The 19290-nt window shown below is 38.1% G+C and overlaps 1 long non-coding RNA gene across 2 annotated transcripts in view; it reads left to right on the forward strand.

Moving 5' to 3' along the window:
* The window catches only part of LOC120411597, a 35087-nt gene that overhangs the window by 15129 nt on the left and 668 nt on the right, over positions 1-19290 (forward strand). The window lies entirely within an intron of this gene.

The raw sequence follows: 19290 nt of genomic DNA on the forward strand, positions 1-19290 counted from the left end.
GGGCTGGCACATGGTGAATCGAGATCCCTTGGCAGAACCCAGATGCTCCTGGATGATAAGTAACAACTGGAGATTAGTTTTGGGCAGCCAGGGATTGCACTTTCTGGTCTATGTTGCAACAAGTTATGTTTGGCAAATGACAGCTTCAGAAGGCCATGCTGCTGTTCATCATTCTGTTTTCATTCATCGTGTGCCATTTTTGATCTCGAGTCTGTCTTTCATAGGATGTTTTCTAGTTGTCTTACCATCTTTTCCTGAGCTCCCAGGGGTTGATGGTGTGTTATTTTCATTTCTATCAAATTAGATAGCCTCTCAGACACTATGATAATTAGTGGCTTATAATGGCCACTTGAAGTCATTAGGGAATTTTCCAGCCCAGCAATATACAAAGGAATGACCCATTGACAGGCCTCAAATGCTAAACATTTAGTGAGGGGAATCCGCCACTCTGATGAATCTGATCCTAACTCAGACAAAACTTTCTTGGTTTATGCATTAATTTTTGCTTTTGCACTTTTCTCAGAAAGGTTAGTCATGTTTTTGCTTCAACAAACCAATATCATACTCTAAAAATATATCCTACCTGGGGACAAGCCCCAATTCTGCCCCTGATGGCATTTGTTAAGAACTGATACAAATATCTGGCCCTCAAAGTGGATTTTTCACACTAAAAGGTAGCATTGTCAACTCACCTTTTAAAACTACTTAGGGTTTCTTTAAAAAGCTGCTGTAACTTGCAGAGGCAGCAAAACAATGCAGTAGATGGTGGCTATTCATTTTCATTTAGCAGATAAATCAATACTCACATAAAGCCTGAGTAACTTGTTGGCACTAAACTATGCAGCCCCTTTTTTACTGAAATTTGTCAAGCTTCAAGCATATGGGCTTTTCTATTTCTTTAAAAGGGAATACGTGTTTTCATGTTGCATTTCATGAAATTTGATACTAATAATAAACAGTAATAATCAAGTTATTAATCTTCTCTGTATAGTCTAAGGGAAGGGGTTTTTCTCAACATAAATAAAGTAGAATACAAAGCAAAAAGCTCCACTAAACCTTTGTGTGTGATTGAGAGAGGGATGTTTCATACTCTGTAGTTTACCGACATATGTTATACTGTACACACCGTCTGCAAGCACTTTAGAAAATCCTGGATGCTTAGCATAGTCTTAAATCAGGCATGTTGCCAATTGTGGATTAAGTAGAGGATAGCTGGGTCATTTTCCGAGGAGTTCCTTTACAGTTCAGCCTTTTTTCTTGGTGTTAATGCTTTTACCGCTGTTGGGTGAAGGGAGGAGAGGCTTGGAATACCCTGCCCTAGGGCCTCCTAAACTGTTCATCTGTCATGGATCATGTCATGGAACAGAAATGTTTGTTTTTGCTCCCATTCATTTCAACTGGCAGCCAGTTATTATTAGAATGAAAAATTAAGCTATTATGCAGTGGAAGCCTTGCTGGCTCTATCAAATTTATGGAGTTAATACAGCAAAATTATCCTTTATAGCGGGTATAAGCAGCTGTATATATAATGCAGGCCCCTTCTTGATCAGTCCAAATACAAAATGGCAGCCTTGTTTTCATTATCAGCATTAAAGCTCAATATGATATGTCACCTTATTTCAGGAATTTCAAGGGAGCAGTTAATAAATCAAGAGTACTGTAGGTGACTTGGCTAGACATGTAAGTCCATCCTCTGATCTTCAGGATCTGCAGACATGCTGAGTTGTTTTCAGAAATGGAGAAATCATAGAATTTCTTACAACTTTCCAAAATGTTTATTTTCAAGTGCACTTGAATTTATGTTTCCTGGGGTGCTATTTGAGTGGATTTTTTTTTTTTTAATGGGGCAATTAGCTATATCTTTTACAAACAAAAGAGAGATGTGAATATTTTTATCAAGCTTCATATCCTCTTGAGAATCTGGGGTGTCAAAGTCTAATGACTCATACACCCTTAGACATAAGGCATTCACAAGGAACAATGTGCCTGGTAAGAATAGAAGGTGATGAACTATGCAAAAGACAGAAAGGCAAATGAATAAATGGGAGACACATCCAAGAGGGAAAGAGTTTTAATAATACCTGTACTCTTGAAGCTGTAACGCCCCCACAAGTTGTACATGGAGGACAGTCTGTTGTTCTAAATTCAGTTTTTCTTCTCCCAAAAGAAATTCCAGATCCACCTCAGTAATGCAGACACCTTACCAGAGCATGCCACCACAGTATAAGAGATATTTATGATGCCAAGATTTTGCTCCCTCTTTCTTCCCTCCCTCTGAAAATAATTGTAGTTAAGTTGTCAAGTTGGGGTTAAATGGACAATCTACACAGATATGGGATTGTCTTTGCAGCATGTATTCCAGATGTACTATTTCTGTGTCTTATTGTCACATTTGGGATGGATTTGAAAAGAAATAGAAGCAAGTTTCTGGCATCTTGTACAGTGATTAAACCCATCTTTGTCACTAAGCAGTTATTGTACATAAGTTGTATTGCAGGAAGACAGAAGAGAGAAAGAAACAGCTTCTGAGTGAAAGAGAAGAAATATTATTTTCAAAAGTAAAAGTTCTTTGTGAGAAAATGTAAAAAGATGTTAAGCACTTGAAATTCTGAGCCATTCAGTCATTCTTGCTGAAATTATCCTTGTGGAGTTTATCAATCTGCATGTACCAGTATCATAGGGGACCAATTAATTGCACTCATAGTTGCCTTTGAGCTATTTTGAAAGTAGAAAGAAGTCATTTTGTTAATGGTTTAAACAGCACTACAGTCATTACGTACAGTTTCTGGCAGATATTGTCTTTACAGTAGATGGAAACACAGAAATACTGTTACGCTTCATGGTTCCTAATGAATTTTGATTAGAAACTAAGAAAAAGGAATTAAAATCCAGTAGTTAAATACCATATATAATTATTAAAAATAAGTATAAAATTTGCTGCACCACAGCTCTTGACCAGAACACGATCCTTCACAGTATTTAAAGAAATTGCTATGAGGCACAGTCTTGAGGAAAGAAAGGAAAATATTCTTGGTTTTATCAAATAAAAGTTGCTTGAAAAAGAAGCAACAACCTCATAAAAAGTGGAACTGGCATTCAGAATTCACCAGGAGTATTTCCTCTTGTAATGAACTCCCTGGTTAGCTCCAACCTGAAGGCAGGGAGAGGAGAGAGGAGAGAGGAGAGGAGAGGGCAGCTGTGTATCTACCACAGTTCTCTGTATCCACCTCCTTTTCCATTGTCTGAAGCCCCTCTCTGACTAGCTCCCTCAGGAGCCAGGTATACCTGGCTTTGCTCATCAATTGTTTGGTGCCTCTCTGTGTTACAAGGAAGATGCCTTTTCCCTAGTATCCTTCTGCCCTAGTCTTTGGTATGTGGAACTTTTCTGGGCAGGACAGGTATATTCTGTCTTGGGAGGGCTTTATTTGTTTTGCCACTGGGTAGCACCAAGCATGGGACAAGACTGTCCTACTCCTAATTTGTACTGTAAGATCCATGTGAAAGGAACAGGGAGATAGTGATTCTGGCATACATTAAAAAAGGCCCTTTAGTACTGATGTAGTCCAAGGTAGGTACAGACTTTTTTTATGCCTCCCTTATGGATCCTGCTGTCCTGTAAGAGTTGTATGAACAGGCTAAAATGCAAAAGACAATCAGGCCTCCAGCAGTGATAAAGTGAAATAACTGGATCCACAAGGAATTTATTTATTGGCAAGGGGCAACAGCTATGAAACTGTGTTTGGTGATGCTGCCAATCACAAAATACAGAATACAGAATATCTCATTCTCCTTCAGCAGCAGTAGGAACACAAGGAGATGTTTGCAAGTTTTGTCACAGGCACAATTTCTGCTTATACCTTGGTGCTTTTAAAAGATTTCATGGAACCTTTAATGAGGTTTTAGGTCAATTTGGAAAGATTGACCTACTGAACTACTGATACTGGTCTCTTCTGAGATTGTCTAGGGAGAGCATAGAGATTTTACATTTAAACAATGACACAGCCAGTTCTTGCAGAGGTCATGAGTGCCAAGGCAAGCAAACAACACACTGATTTTTATTAATTTCCCATAATCCAGAATTTGCAATGGAATGGAAGTTAAGGTATTGTTCATCTTTAAATAAATCTTATGGTCAGAAACTGATGAAACGCATAGAGGAATGACAGTCTCGTGTGTTTTGGAAGTGCATAAATCCTGGGGATTGTGTTACTTCTGGCTAAACGTTTTTCTGTTCATCTTGAAGGGATAAGTTTTCTTTTTAGCCTATTAATTTCAGTATATCTTTTTTTGACACAGACCTATTAGGAATTTTAGAGACTACAATATAGACTCCAGATGCTAGGTGTTCCTTCATCTTTTTGGTACACCCTTTAATCCATAACAACCAACACATTTATTTTATGAGCCCTCACAATCAAGAGAGTCTTAATATCCTTTCTGGCAGGTTTTCTCTCTTTGATTTCACATTATATAGAGGACTGGATACTTTGAACATACTTTAGAAACTCTCAGAAGTAAATTTTTTATGTGAAGTTCTTTGCATCTCCATGGTAAATCCTGTTGTGTTTTTAAAATACGCTCACAGGCACATGTATGGAAGTGTAGCTGCATTATAAGCTGAATGATAACACATGAGATTGTGTGCTGGTTGTGTTGTAGGTTGACAAGGTTGATTGTTTCAGACACAGTGACCAAACCTCACTGGAGACATCCATCAGCCACGGAGAGCCCCCCTCTCCTGGTTTCGTGACAGTCCTGGTACTCAGAAGTGAAATAAAATGCATGCTGATCAAACTGCACTATGAGTTGGTACTTGTAATACGTCTCTCCTCCATCACTGAGATCTGTTATGGTGAATGTAGCCATAGGTTTTCTTCTTCTCTTGGAATTTCAGGCTATAGATTCTTTTCATTTGTTTTATTTATTTCTGTGAATGAAATTGAATTTTGTATTTGTTTTCACTAGCATGCCCCAGCAGATGGTGTTGGGGTTACAGCAGGTTTATGTGAGTGCGACTCTGATTTTGGTTCCCGGCAGGTAAAAAACTTTCCTCCCTTTTTCTTCTTTTTGTGTGTGTGCATGCCTCTGTATCTCCTTCAGAAATGCAACTGTTAGAATTTGTAAATCCTACCTATGAAAAACTGACACACAGGGAAAAGCAAAGATGTTTACCCTTCAGTGAGCTAGACAAACATCTTCATTTCAGTGATTCAGACAACAAATCAAATAAAGAAAGAAACCCTCTGATGAACTCCTCCCTTGCTTCCTTTCATCCAGCTCATCTGATGCTGAAGTGAAATACATTTCTGCAAGTACAGTCAAGCCATAAATTGAACAATGAATATCTTGTCCAGTAAAGCTCATGTCCCAGCTGGGGTTTTCAGAAGCAGCTTGAGCAACATTTCTGAGGGGAAGACCTTTATGAAGGAGATTAAGGAGTGCCCGCGTTCAGCAGGCACTGCTCTTTTCCCATATGACTGGAGGAGTAATGACTGTGTGCGAGATCCTGGCTGCTCTCCTGCATGCAGAGAAAAAGAGGCAGTCAGATTCCACGCTATTTATGTTGAGAACATTTCGGAGTGAGTTGGGCTGTACTTTTACCTCCCTCTTCAAGCACTGCTCTGGGTTGATCCAAAGGTACTGAGATAAGTTTTTGAAGGTGGTTTTATGCCTTGCTCTCTTAGTGCTCATATTCTTAAAAATCTGGTCCCTTCTGCTGAACAGTGCCCGTGTAGTTGTCCCCTGTAAGGGTCATCACGAGAGGAATTTTGTGCTAAATTCTGGTCAAGGCTGTAGCTTCAGTCTCTTATGCAGTCTCTAATAGTGCCAAGGGTACAGAAGTACCCCTGCAGATCTGCTTTGGAAAGCCCTCTCCTATTGATGTGGTTTGTAGGAGCACTGATGTGAGTCTTTGAATCTGGTGCGCAATGGAAGTGGCAAACAAGACATTTCTAATATGCCACTCAAGCTGTTGTCTTACTAATTTTTGTACCTGCTCATCCCTCTTTGTTGCTAAATAACTGGCATCTGCATCCATACTGGTAGAGAGCTGAATCCTGCTGAATATTGTATACTAAAAAGAGCCCATGCGTTGCTGCCCAGTTCTGAGGGTTTTTTTAAGAAAAAACCTCTTGGATTTTTGCCAGTGGCTTGGAAGGAGGCTGGATTTGGACTACTGCATTTTCTTTCTCGGTCAAGAGACTGTCAAAAAATGATTTGAGTTTTTTTAGTGATGATGGAAATTAGAAAAGGAAGGGTACCTGTCAATGTTAGTTTGAAGCTATGCTGGTTTAAACCTATTTTTCCTTTTCAAGTATTTGTCACATTCCATTTGGTAGCTGCAAATCCATAACAGCAAACATCTTGGAATCTTTGTGGCTTAAGGTTTGGCATGTTATGTGTAGTGTTCTGATGATACAGGAGGTGGGTCTGCTGTATCTGCATGAGGGAGGGCCCAAACACCCAGTTTTAACATACATTGTAAATCCGCTGATGTTGGAGTTGCCTTTAGTGCTTAAGAAAGAGGCTCAAGACCCAGAGGACCACTGCAGTCTTGAAAGCCTGACATTAAAGCCTGTTAGAGAAAAATCAGCAAGAAAACAAAGAGTCAGGGGGATCTACATCAGACTTTCTCCTTTGCTAAGATAAATGAATGATTCATTATTAACACCATTGTCCTGCAAATATGGATGAGGACTGCTCCTGAGCTTTTTGTTTTTTTCATTCTGGGAGTGGTTTTTACATTTGAGGACTGGAAAAAAACATGTTTCATTGCCATTATCCAGTATTTTAGCAGGGAGAGAGGTTTGCATTCACATTTTGACCATGTATTCTCTACACAGACCTGGAGAAGCACAGATGTGCAGATAATGTCACCCACATCTTGTCCTGGCTTCAGGACCATAAGCTAATTTTATAACAATTGATGGTGACTTAAACTAATGTTGCTAGGGTGCTGTCAGTGATGCTGAATAAATAGGGAAGGACTTCAGGAGAACAGCAAACAGCAGCTGTGATGACTTTTGTTCTGAAGCTACCTCTGCATGCCAGATTTTACCCTCCAGGCACAGCAGCAGAGCACAGCTCCCACCTGTTATCTCTCACCATTGAGGCTTGCTTCTTTCTGTTTAAGTTAGGTTAAATATTTCTCCTTTTCCCAGGATTCAGAGCTCATCAGCCCAGCTGTGGTGCACAGTCTTGAAACACAAAACAGCTGGAGACATAATGTGAACAAAGTTCACCTTTTTTTGTTTACATTTGAAAGCTGCTGCACTGTTTATGGGATGATGCATTTGTTTAAATGAATGTCCAGCTATTATTGATTTTTCATCTCTGCTTTTTTTTCTTTATGTTTGTGTCACTGGTGTCGTGCAGCAGAAATCTCTCGCTTTAGCACACCTGCTCACAAATTGACTGTGGAAAGAAATAGGCCACATTCTCCCTACAATTGCTGTGGTGAAACTCAGGCATGGATTTACCCAAGAGACCCCATGGAGTCTCTCTCTTTCCTTTCAGCATCCCCACAGTTCTCTTTGAATTTGCATCTACCCGTTGCACAGCGTAACAAAAAGTCAGCTGGGTATGTAGCTCCCTTTTCTTGTCCTCTTTCTCCGCTCCCTTTTGATCAGAGGCACTGCCACTGATCACACTTACATCCTTCTGGAATTGTGTGAGAGGGAGCAAGAAGCAGGGATAGCAATTGAGAATTTCAACCTCTTCAAGGGTTTGGAGAACTGGTAGCTTGGAGATTGTATCACAAGAGTCTCAGTCAATAATTTGACACTCCCAACAACTTGCATTGAACTGAGGTTTCAGTCTTAAGAACAGCAGCTAGTAGAAATGGGAGTGGAGTTACTGAGGACCTGCTACACCTCTCAGAGGTTTTTATTTTTCCTGCTCATTTACAATGAATGTCTTGTTTTGTTTTGAATTTGTCTACGTTCAGCTTCACACTAAGAGGGTAACTTCTATATGTTTGCAGTATTAACATTGATCCACATTACTGCTGTGATCATTTATTTTTACTACTGTCCCAAAAGAGCTATTTGAACCCTTGAAGTTGTGTAGGTCTGGTTGAGGTAAGAGAGAAGTTACCCTGGTGTGCAAGTAGCGTACTTGAGGCATCAGTGTTAAACATCAGGTGATCACAATTCGTTGGATGAGGCCCTTTTCTGTGGTTAGAAATGGTGCTTCTCCCCACCACCATTGTGGAATAACTTAGTTAGAAGGAAAGTTTCTTCTCTTTTCAGAGAAAAGTTGGCTCATGCCTTAAAATCTGGAGATTTATGTTCTTTAAAATGTGTGTGGGTTTTTTAATCCTGTCCAATGTAACTGTAGATGGTCTCCATAGCCATATAAATCCCCCACTATTCTTTGATTCCAGCCAACACCTTGGCTTCAGTGATACCTAGTTGTTATGTGTTCTGCTGAGTTACAGTGAAGCTAATTGTATTTGATATGGCTCTAGTGCTCAATACAGAGAATGAACTTGCCTAAATCTGTCCAAAGGATTTACGTAGTATAATCTGTGGGTCTTCTCAACAAGCCAGCATTCTTAGCAAGCTAAATGTAAGTATAACCTCTCTCTTTGTTTCTTCTTGTTACTAAAGATCCTGTGTTTCTAAATGGCAGACAAGGCAAAAGGAAGTTGAAAATTCTATTGGTTAAGACACAGGCTGAAAGTTCTCCAAGTGCTGAATTTAATCTACAGGGAAAATTCTTGAGAAGGTTTCTTCTAAAACATTGTGTGTGAGAGTGTTTTCAGTTTTGCTTTGTCACTTTTCCATGTCACTTCTTGTCTGGGTTTGTCTACCAGATGTGTAATTTTGGGATATCACTCCTAGGAAAAATTTTTCTTGTTCCATTTCTTTTGAAGAGTCACAGAGGTTACTGACTTGTAGTCTGTGATACTAAATCGTTCAATCTGTCCCTCAGACTTTTAAAGTCTGCTTTCCAGTTGATGTGAAAATCTGAAATTCATTCTTGAAGAAACTTGAGGCTTCTTTAATGAGAAAATGACATCACTTTTATCAGCCTTGATCTTTTGCAGTCTAACTAGTGAAAATTGTGGGTTTCACATCTTCTGTCTTGTGGGTTTCACATCTTGGAGAATCTTGTAGTTTATATCAAGGCATATTTGGACTTTTTGCCCTTTGCTGCTGGCCCAGAACTTGAATATTGAGTATAATGGGGCTTGCATTCTTTTCCCTCCGTATGTAGTATAAGATTAAAGATTTAAAAAAAAAAAAAAAAGACAACTTTCCACATATTTGAAGCATAAATATGACTGTGATATGACTACCCAAATATAACTTTTGTTCCCCATTATTCCTATTCTTTGGCTATGTAAACATCATATTCTTGTAAACATGACAAATCTGTGTTCCAATGAAGCCTGTAAAAGTCACTGGAGGTCAATCTTCTCCTTTTAGTTGGAGTAATTTAAATCTGGAATAACTCAATTCGCTTAATTTGAATTGCATGAGTTGACATAGGTGTGGCTGACAGCGGAGGCTGGCTAGCAGTCCCCAATACCAGGAAATCATGAGGTCACACTTGCTTCTTGGTCCAAAGACAGCTTTGTCTTCATTCCAGGTGAAGCCACACCAAAAAAAAGTGATTCATAATTTTTGGTTTCTGCTCCTGTGTTGTAGTCACAATTAGCATGTAGGGTACAGAGGCATCAAAATACCTTGAGCAACTACAGGAGATTTAATTGTTATTGCCTAATAATGTATTGCTAGGAAAAATAGGTGTAAAAGAAAATCCCCCTTTCCATTTCTCTGAGTGAGAATAATAATAGATATATAAAAAACTACACAGAAAACTTGATGAAAATTGCTGATAATATTTTTTTAAAGTCTATCTGACAATAATTTTCTGTATTAGTTCTTAAACATTTTCACTTCAGATCTTCTCTCCCTCTATTTGTTCCCACCAACAATTCACAGAAGTGCAATCAAACCAACCAGACTCAAAAAAACCTAACTTCTTTAAGTAGGAGGTAAAACAACCATTTACTTATTCCAATTATTCTTTGAAATACTACTTTTGTAAAGAAAAGGGAGAAAAAAGTCACCACCTAAAGAAAGGACAGAGACTGAGACCAGTAAGGGTTGTATAATGGGGGAAGTATGCTCCCTTTCATTTTCATTAAATCCTTGCCGGAAATACTTACTAATAGCTCCAAATACTGTTTCTGCAAAAGAACTTGGAATCATTAGATGAGATCTTCCTGAAATGTGGTGAACTCATTGACAAGATTTAGTTAGTTAATTAGTTAGCTTAATAGAATATATATATTTCTTTTTTCCTGCTTTGCAGAAGAACTAGAAACTTCTGTCTGAAGTTTTTAGGAATATGAACAAGCCTGCAGGAGTTTAAATATTAACACTTTCTGTTCTGTGTTAATCTAGACTACTATTGCTGAATAAGTTGTGTTGCATCTATTAAGTTTCTGTCTCTACAATTTCTCAGACACTGGTAGATATAAACTGGAGATGTATGGCCTTATTAGTCTATCTCTGGACTTCTTAGAGTGTATCCCTATGATAATAATGACCTTTTCTGAATGAAATATAATAAAATTTTAACATTCTAGTATCTAATATTAAATAAAATACTTTAGAGTATTTTAATGTAAACAATTTATTTTAATGAGGATAAAATTACTTTAAAAAATTTGAGAACTTGGACATTCAGAAATATTTTTAGCACCAGATTTTTATAGATTAATTTTCTTTTAAATTAACACAGTGATTTATGAAGCACTAAGCTGAGCTGAGCATCCCCTTGTTTACTTTGGGCAAACTGAGTGACAAAAATGGGCTGTTTAATGGCATTTTCCTTTACCAGGCAGTTTTCATTATCCCACAATGTATTTATGACATGGCAATATAAGTAGAAATAGATTGTATTGGCACTGCCAGGACTAGTAAAATATTCCATTTGTAATACATCTAGCACTGCAGCTCTTCATTGTATTGCCAGTGGAATTTTCAAAATATGCATCATTGACATAAGTCTGCTCTCCCCAAAGTAAGTGGAAATTTTAGATGCTGAAATAAGAGCAGAATTTAAGGAGTGAGAATTTCTGAAATGAAAAGTTGAATACAGGGTAAGGATTTTTTTTTTTCATATAAAAGGATTGTGCTGTCTAACAAAGTTTAATGAACATTCTTAAAGATGTGCAATTACACATTTGCATAGCCATTTTACACTTTCTTAAAGTATTTCAATAACTACATGCCAAAAATGATATCAATGTAGTACCTTTGTCAATATGGAGAAGTTAATTTAGCCTTTCTAGCATGTCTGCTCTGTGATCCTCTCTTAGAGTCATAATATTTCTTCCATACTGGCTGGATTCAGGGTACAACATAGACTGTCTGGGAATAAATCAGGATTATGTAGAGTGAGTGGCTGTTATTTATGGGACAGTTGTTCACTGGCAAAGAAGTTGAGGTGTATGTAGCTGATGCGATGGGAACAGTGAGGAGGAGACCCCCGAGACTGCAGGAGACGTTTTCCTTTTCTCACTTCCCTGCCTGGCACCTGAAGAAGAAATTTTAAGGAAAGGCCTGCTTTGTCTCTGCAGCTTCAGACAGAAGCCGACCCACTGGAGATGCAGGCAGGAGAGAATTTAGCTGTTAAAGTCAAAGAAATATTTTCTGATTAGGTGTGAACTGATTTTATTATTTTTCCCTAACGGCTTATAAAGTGACCCACTTTAGGTAACTTTTTATGAAGTATCAAAAAGCATTTATCCAATGCCAGAGCAGCTGCTGACAAATTTCAAGCTTTTATTTCAAAGCATGAAACAGTTAAGTGGTTGGAAGGATACTTTTAAGCATGAGAAAAGCAAAGTAATGTGAAGAGCTGCACATTTATTTTGAAATGTCTGCAGTCCCCGTTCGCATGAATTTTTACTTGGTGTGGTGATCCAGCCAGTTCACCTGATACTTCTCAGCTTTCATCTCAGTATTTCTCTGAATAGAAATAAAATCAACAAACCTCAAAATCAAACCACCAGCCCCCCAAATCTCAATGTAAAAAAACCCCACAAATTTGAAGAATTTCCTTCCAAGTGACTGCATTTGTCCGAAAGCAGTGTTTTAAAATGGGAAATGTCAGTTGATCTGCTTGACAAGTGCTGTGGCTATTTCTTGTGGTTGCAGACACAGCAGAGAGCTAAAATTCTGACTTTGGTGTGCATGTAAGAGCATGCCGGAAAGGATCAAACCGATTTCATTTGGATAACTCAAAGAGACGAAGTTCCTCACTAGCAAGTCCCATGCAATGTCAGCACGCCAATAGTTATGTATTTTGAAGCATTGTTATTTATAAAATAAAGACAGTTTTGAGTCAAAGTCCAGATCTTACCAACACTTAGCCAGGACAATTTGTTGTAAAGTTAAGCAAGTTTGCAGGATGGTCCCATGTAATTTTCACTTGTGACTAGTTAATTTTACTTCTTTGAGTTTTAGGAGTTTAGATTTAAACTTTTGAGAGCTTTCTGGAGTGATTGCTTGTTGGTCTTATGAGATGTCTTTCAACTGAGCACTCGAAAATCAAGACTACTAAAATCACTGGCAACATGACTTGGAAGAGTTTAGCATTGCAGACCTGACTTTCCTTTCTCCCTGGGAAGAATTTCAGTGGGGATTGATTTGCACTTAAAGAAATGAAATTTGTCTAAATTGTTAAGTAGCATGTGTTTTCTTTTAGGGAAAAAAATCCAAATATTCATGAATATTCAAGGTCTCCTTGATCTGTGGAGTTTTTGATGATGTGCCTTCCTGAAACAGCCTGTGTTACAGAAACTTAAATTCATAAACCAAACATGTTCCCTTGATAAATAACCAGAAAAATAGAATATTTTTAGGAACATTGAGAAAGTGGAAAACTCAATCTGAAGTGATTACTCATGCTCACTTTAAAAAAACTGTCAGTCAATACCAGTTTTTCTACAATCAAGAAGAGTGGAGAAAGGGAGAGGCTCGTAGAATTGCATACAAAAAGACAGCTTTGGTGCAGTCTAATATTTGCTTAGAAGACTTTGAAGACAGACTTAACTACCAAACTTGACTCAGTGCACTATCAAGGCTGTCTATCAGGAAACATGCACAATCAATGACACAGCAGTTGAGTCTTGAATGTTGTGGTATAGTTTGGATATTCTCTTGATCAAAGCATGATGGATTCATATGGTAGGAACTAAAAATACTTCTCTGTAGAAATGAATCTTGGCCATAGTAGATGGAAAAGGGAAATGATGATTGAGTTATGCTGATTCTGCTAAAGAGCTCCAGTTACGTATTAAGGCAGTAAAACTCCCAATGAAACATGGGAGGAATGTATTACTAGTTAATTACAACAGCAAGATATGCCATTGAAGGGATTATTACCATATTTTATGATGACTGGTTTATCATCTCCTTGTTTGTACTTTCCTTTGGTAATGAACTTACCTTCAGAAGTTTGAAATATTCAGTATTTGAGCACTAAATATTGTACCCATTGTATATGATAGGAGTAGTTCTTAATATATGGAGTAAGAATACAACTGCAGATGAAAAGAAAACCCAGATGAGAAAATGACATTTTCAATAATTATATGTAGTGCCATGCATCAGCAGTGGTCTGGTTGTTTCAGTTTAATTTTTCTGGTGATGATGAAGTATATAAAGCAATAGATTTTTTGTAATGAAAAGCAAATTCTGTTCCAGCCAATGTGGCCTGTAAAGTTGTTGGATTCCCAGGCCAGTTTCAGAGGCATCTCATCAAATGTGGATGTCTGAAAGATGAACATCTCTTGTTTTAAGTAGTTGGACAACTGTTTGATTGCTCCTTCTATAGGAAAATAACCTCTTCATGGATGGCTATAAGTGGCATCATTTTTCCTTTGTGTTCCCATTGCTGTCTTCTGTATATATTACACATCTGGACTGTAATGGAAACTTGCTCATTCCTCTGAAACATCTGTTGTGTCCTGCTGCAGTGAAGACCTACTGTTATTTTTGCTGTGTACTCCATAATTGCATTAAATCTTTGTCTAGCAGCCTCTGTTCCAGGTACAATAAATTCAAAATCATGCAGAAATAATTAATACTTTTTCAGGAAGAGTTGCCTTATTTCACAACTAGGCTTTTTGTTTTGTTTTGTTTGTTTAAAAAAAAAAAACAAGGTGAAAAAAAGGCAAGTCAATGAAAAAGCAGAAAGACCTTTCACTTTTGCTTTGGAAAATGTAAATATCTGAGGAGAAAAATGTTAGGAAGTTTCCATCTGGAAAAAGATTGTTCCTTTCTTCAGTTTAAAGTTATCAATCTGGTTATCCTGTTTATGCAGCTGCTCATAGAAAGGCCTTTAAAAAAACCCCCGAATCCCCAAACAAACAAAAACTAAAAAAGGATAGTAATGTAATGGATTCTTCTAGTAAGAGGAGGAAGGAAAATGAAAAAAAGGATAAATTATAGAATATCAGGCTCCTGGTGGTTTCTGCTGTTAAACCCTGGTGAGGGCCGAAAGAGAAGTGATGGCAAATATTAGTCGTCTCTGGAGCTCAGAGCTCACTCAGTCAGAGACTCTCAACTAAACTGATGAGAGAAAAAAGCCTTTTATTTCCACAAACACAGCTCTAGAGGAGGCTCTGTGTCCCACCATCAAGGAGATCTAGTGAGAATCATCACATGACTCTGGGCTAATTTTTCTGCTAGTTTTTCCTTCACTCCTCAGGCACCAGACTTCTATTTGGCTGTTTTCTCAGCATGGTAGAAGGAAATAAAAGGAAACAAAAGAATTCTGAGAAAGGGAACTAGGATTCAGTGATCTTGAGAGTGAGTAGTAGTAGAAAAGTTCTATAAATTTTCACACAAAATCTTTGCTTTATTGTATTTTGTACCACCATCAGATCCCACACGCTGCCCTGACACATTATTTATGTTCCCTCCTGTGCTGAGAAGGAGGGGGACTTGGACTTCATTGCTACAAGACCATGTGGCTTTGGGGCAATAGTTTTAAGCACTTCCTCTTCCATCAGTATTCAGGACACAAGGAGAAGTTACTTTTTTATTTTATGGCAGATCAAAGCTGGAGAGTGCAAGAGAGATACAAAAGGAAAACCAGATGCATTTTACAAATACCCAAATTGTGCTATCAGAGCATTAAATATTTACCAGTGAGTGTCTGCCCATTGAGTACTTTGGTATATTTAATTTCTTTTTATTGTTATTGTCTGTCTGGACTTGGACTTATCTCCTTGGCCAAAGATAAAGGATGATTTGTGTCATGAGCATACAGCATGTGAAGCGGTGCTTAGGTTTTTCTTGAGATTCAATTAATGAGGTAAGGAAAGGGCAGAGGTATGGAAAAAGGCTTTGCTAAGCTGCCTTTTAAATTTCATACCATATTGAAAATGGAACTCTGTCAGAAATAGTTTTGGTTTTGAAGGTCTGCTCTGTGTAACCAGTACAAGAGGCAGCTGCCTAAAATAAGAAAATATTAGGGGGGTGTTTGGGAGCTGTTTATTGAGGGCAAGGCAGGGAGCTGTGGGCGGTGTGTGTTTCCCAGGCTGTCCAGGGCAGCGGGGACCACGGAGCTTGTGCTGCTAACAAGTGGATGCTAACGTACTAATGTATTTTTACTTTTCGGCAAAGTATTAAGGCTAGAGAGTTGCAGACTGTTTCTGGCACATGGTAATTTGTTGAAAATCGCTATTTGCAAAATAGAGGGGACCTGTTATATTAACAGAACTGACAAGAAAATAAACAGCTATTTTTAGTTTTGATGCTGTTTGGTGGTTTTGTTGGGTTTTTGTTTGTGTTTTTTAATCAACAACCTTTGACACTAGGAAAGATAGACACAATGTTGGCTATTAATACCAAATCAAATGTATTTAAATGCGCTGTCTCTGATACTTAATAAATGTTGTAGTGTAGCTTTTTGTGGCTAATAAAACTTGGTTTACATTACACCCCTTGCCTGCTATGATTTGCCTCCTAGGGCTCACTTAGAGTGCATTAAGAAGCTGCACACAAGTTCAGTGTGATTTGCTGCAAAACTTAAATAATTCATTTATGCACCACTGCTCTCAGACAGTGTTTTTACAAACCCTGTAATGAGACAAGCTGTGAAATGTTTTACATGGTGGAAATGAGGTCTGCTACTCAAGAAAAGTCTTTCTGCACAGATTTGATTCCTTGAAGTCTTCAAGAGGACTTTCCAAGTATTATGGTGTAGAACTCCGAAGCACACTGATGTGCTCCCACTGATGAGGCTGTTTGTCCTAACTCAGCAATATCTTTTACTTCCAGTACTTCCAGTGCTTGCACTGGAGGACCTAAAATGAGCACAGGATACTTAAGGAGTGCAGAGTGGAAACTCTGGTTCATTATTTTGGGACAAGGCCCTTTCCTGACTTTGACTATTCCTTGTTTACCACACTGATACTTGTTCTTACACTGCTCTCTGCAATATACTTGACTTTTTAATAATGTGCATGGAAGGAATTGGAATGATCAAAGTTAAAATATACCAGAACTGAGCTTTGCTGTCAAGGTTGTTGATAACTCCCCTGATGTTCACTCTAAATTCTTATCCTCTGGAGTCACGTTCCTTCTGTGCAGCCATAACCTTCAATATCCTCTGCAAAAGTCTTATTGTCATGTGGAGGAGCTTAAAGGTATGCCCTGCACCTGTTCTTTCAGGAAGCAGTTCTCCTGATACGAAATATCTCTATTATTTACACTAAATTATGGAATGATTTTTATTTCTCTTACTCTAGTAATTTGGATGGAGAAGGGGGATTGGCACTTGGCACTGGTGGAGGAAGTGAGACCTCTCTGTCATTTTTGGATGTGTATTAGGCTATAGCTGTTAACTACATGATCAGATCTAATTTGTTCTACAGGAAGAACAAATTACAGAAGAATTAAAACCTAAACAAATTAGTCCTAAATTAGTAATTGGGTAAGAATAATGTGTTTACAGCATGTGTCTGACTTTGCCAGGAAAAGTATCCAACAGTTTATATTTCCCATGCACATCTCAGTACTGACTATACGGCTTAAGATGAGATAGGGGAAAACCTAGGTGTAACTGAGACTACTGGATGGCTTTGTTTGGAATTTGTAACTAATTGGAAGAATGTGTAATTAGAAGCAGATTTTAATTTTTAGTATTAAGACAAAAGTGTTCATTTTTTCATAACTTCTTAACGTGTCAAATTTGCTTTAAAATCCTTTGCTAGAAAATATTTTGTGATTGCCTGTAGTTTTGCATAGCCATTATAAAACTTTAAGTGTGCAAAGGAGATTAATATTTTACAGAATGAAAGCTGGAGAAAAATGAAGAAAACAAAATGCTTGTGCTACTGCTAGGTAGAGATCCCTTTGAATTTGCTAGCACTCCTGTGAGCATTCCCCCCTCTTCTCAACCAGACTTGAATCTGAGAAAATTACCATCTGTGCATAGATATGCAGGAAATGAGCTAAATTTGTAGTGTAAACATTTTCAAATGAATATTTGCACAGTACAGTCTCTAAGTAATGCATTATCCTCTTTCATTTGGTAATCAACACATATCCCTTATGAGTTGTGTTGAAAGGGAAGAGAGTGACTCTCACTAAACTCTAATTATCCTTTCCTTCCTCCTGGGAAGAGCTCTCTTTAAGCTCCCTTTTGTGAGCTGCTCTGTGTTTCACAATCATTACACCTCTTGATCACTCTTTCTCCTTATTTTGCCTCAAAGTGTACTGTACAATGTAAGGACACAAACCCAGATAGCTCCATGTAGAGATGTCTGCTGAATTCCTATGATGCAGGATTCCCACACCAACACAAAGCCTCAGTGAGATTCAGAGAAACTAACTTTCAACTGAGGTTTTATGCAGGACACAGGTTTGTGGTAATACATAAATATTTCTTGGCTTAGGACTGGGAGAATGACATATTTCCATTAGCCTCGAAGTATTTTTGACTCAATTCAATCTGCAGCAATATGAGTCAGCTGTTTTCTGCTAAGCAGTGTTTCTAATTCAGCCTTTTTCCTAATAAGCACGTACGTATAACGTGAGCTTCCTACACCGATTAATCTGTGTTTCCTCCATATGGTTGGTAGATTTTTATTTTCTTTTAATTCAGTGCAAGCTGCTGAATAGTAAAATGCAGTCAAGATCTTGTTCTAGCGAAAAACGGACTCCAGCTGAACTTACCAGGGAATTGCCAAAATTAGCATATCCTGGTAGTTTTGGGAAAGGAATTTTTCAGTCCATCCATCTGACTAGTAGGGCTTGAAAATGGATGAAGTTTTGAGTAGTCCTGTATAGAAGGCCCTGTGTTTTTCTGAGTAAATTTTTGAAGGCAGGGTGTATAGAAGAAAAAAGCTGGACCAAACCTCACTGAAGCTGGTTCAGAAGGACAAAGTAATAGGCCTGTGGAGTTGTCCTGAGATCACTCAGCTGAGATGCTACACCTCGGCAGAAAGAGAGGCAGAAAGAATGGGGACATCAGAAGATGGAGAAGATCTGTGTTTAGTATAGTATTGAACTTAAGAGGTTTGGAAGTAGATACTTTGTATTTGGGGAGGGCAGGAATTTACAGCCTGTGCATGGAAAAGAATGATTTTCTTTGCTAATTTTAATGTGCAATTAGGAGTGTTAGAGTGATACCAGCAAAGCTTTGCTATTACTGCCTCTGGGCTATCAGTAAAGCTGTAGCCCTGTTCGTGTGCATCCACGGATACAGAGAACACAAAGACAAAAAGCAGTGCACACATGCATGGTAAAGCACTGCAAAATCTAACTACCCCTTCCAGAAACCTTGATTAACACCCTCTTTTCCCCCCTCCAAAAACCAAAACTGAACAGAATAAAAACCTTTTTCTTTAGTATCAATGAAATCTAATGGCATAGTTTTTCTCCTTCAAGCAGGGAGAATGTTAATCCCTGGAATGCACTTTGTACAAATTAAAGTCCTTTCCTCTTCCAAACATGATTTTTAACAAAGGAATCAATCTCCCTCCCAGCAAACCAAGGTGAACAAATACATATACAAAATAATAAAATTGCTTTTTTCTTATTATAAGAGTTTGTTTGGTTTGCAAAGCCAAGCTGGAATATTTATGCCCTCCCTTTTAGGGAAGGTCAGCAGATATATACTCAATTGCCTATTTGTGTGCATTAAATCAAGTGACTCTATATTCAATATTTTGTTTTTTAATTTTGCCTGAGCAGGAAGCTGGAAATCTAAATTAATGGCTCTTCCCCAGTGACATAAATTCTGCGAGGTGTTTGT

The sequence above is a fragment of the Corvus cornix genome, chromosome 3 (assembly GCF_000738735.6).
Source record: "Corvus cornix cornix isolate S_Up_H32 chromosome 3, ASM73873v5, whole genome shotgun sequence".
Lineage (NCBI taxonomy): Eukaryota > Metazoa > Chordata > Aves > Passeriformes > Corvidae > Corvus > Corvus cornix.